General features: G+C 46.1%; 1 pseudogene; it reads left to right on the top strand.

Moving 5' to 3' along the window:
• The first annotated feature begins 763 nt into the window (after positions 1–763).
• Positions 764–1,811, top strand: LOC144520167 (SCAN domain-containing protein 3 pseudogene; annotated as a pseudogene).
• The last annotated feature ends 233 nt before the right edge of the window (positions 1,812–2,044 follow it).

Here is a 2,044-nt window from a genome sequence, read left to right as displayed (position 1 = left end):
GTAGTGAACAGCTGTGACCTAGATGTGTGTGTGTGTGTGTGTGTGTGTGTGTGTGTGTGTGTGTGTGATCTGGGCCGTGATTTATGTGTTAGTACCTGAGGACCATGAACACACACACACACACACACACACACACACACACACACACACACACACACACACACATATAAACCCAGTGATGGACCGCACAGCGAGATTATGATGATGATGATGATCTCTTTTTCTCTCTCTCTCTCATTTAGTGATTTCCTAGATTTCTTGTTTCCCACAATGCCTTGCGGTTGTGTCCAGCTGTTTTTACATTTAGGTGTAGAGAGGTACTCAGTGAGATCAGTGGCCTCACTGACGATGCATTCAAAGTCAGTGGGAGGTCCTGAAATTACCACCCGACCACACGCCATATTCAGATGAATTTTGACATTGGCTGTTCTCATCCATTCGAAAATCAACATGACATCATGACTTCGTGTAAACATACACGCCCACTTTCTTAAGACAAGTGGCGTGTTACCTGTACGCATTTTGAGCGCCGTATACAGCGGACGGGTTGGGTTTAGGAAAAGAAGAACCAGTTGGGTTTAGGACAGCGGTCCCCCAACCCCAAGAAAGAATAGATAACTTACATTATTATCTGAGTCTGAACGATGTTTTATTTTGAAAAATGACCGGATTCCCTCTGATACATCCGTCTATGACTCACTCTTGACGCTCGTCTCAGTCACGTGATACGTTGCCGCTAAAATTAAACCCACAAGCTAGCAAAATGAGTAAAAAACAAACGTCTTTGGAAAGTTTCTTTGCGAAGGGGAAAAGGCCCAGTGAGGAGACAGAAGAAGAGCCTACGACTTCCAAGACAAAGAAAGCTGCATTTAACAGACAATACCAGGAGTCCTACTTAAAATATGGATTTATCGCGACAGGTGATTCCCGCGCACCAAGCCCGCTCTGCATAATATGCGGCGACCGGCTCTCTAATGAGGCAATGAAGCCTTCAAAACTGCTTCGCCACTTGGAGACCGGGGACAGGACAGAAGCAATTACTGAGTGCCACCACATCAACAAATGCGAGTCCACTGAGAGCATCATACTTGGTGGCTAATCGTATTGCTAAGGCTAAGAAGCCATTCACCATTGGTGAAGAATTGATCCTGCCCGCCACTAAAGACATTTGCCGTGAACTTCTAGGAGAGGCTGTGGTTAAAAAGATAGCACAGGTGCCTCTTTCGGCTAGCACCGTCGCTCGGCGCATTGACTCGTTGACGAGTCTACAGATATTGACAACAAGGCAATACTACTTGTTTACGTGCGATATCTTTATCAGGAGGATGTGCATGAGGATATGTTATGTGCACTATCGTTGCCAACCAAAACCACAGCCGCAGAACTATTCAAGTCGCTGGATGATTATATATCAGGAAAAGTGAAATGGTCCTTTTGTGTCGGCATATGCACAGACGGAGCTGCTGCTGTCTGGTTTAACTACTCGGATTAAGGAGGTTGCACCTGAATGTGAGTCTACGCGTTGTGTCATTCACAGGGAAATGCTGGCTAGCCGAAAAATACCACCGGAACTTAACAGCGTATTGAATGATGTCGTTAAAGTTATTAACCACATCAAAGCACACGCCCTTAACTCGCTCCTGTTCGAGCAGCTTTGTGAGGAGATGTACGCGGAGCACAGACCTTCTCTTATACGCAGAACACATTTCAGTGACGAGGAATGGGTCGCAAAACTCGTTTACTTGTGCGACATATTCAACCTGCTCAATGAACTCAATCGTGTGTCGAACCGTCTTCAAGTTGGCAGATAAAGTAGCTGCATTTAAAGCCAAACTGGACTTGTGGGGACGGCGCGTGAACAGAGGTATATTTGATATGTTTCAAACATTCGCGGGGATTTTGGAAGAGACTGAGCCCGAGCCTTCATTCTCCCAGCTGGTGCACGATCACCTGTCTTTCTTCCCAACCACAAAAGACCCACGAACTGCCAAGGAATGGATCCGCGACCCATTTGTCAACAAACCAGGTGATTCCAGCATGTCTA

The sequence above is a fragment of the Sander vitreus genome, chromosome 7 (genome assembly GCF_031162955.1).
Source record: "Sander vitreus isolate 19-12246 chromosome 7, sanVit1, whole genome shotgun sequence".
Taxonomy (NCBI): domain Eukaryota; kingdom Metazoa; phylum Chordata; class Actinopteri; order Perciformes; family Percidae; genus Sander; species Sander vitreus.
This window is presented reverse-complemented; position numbering and strand designations above follow the sequence as displayed.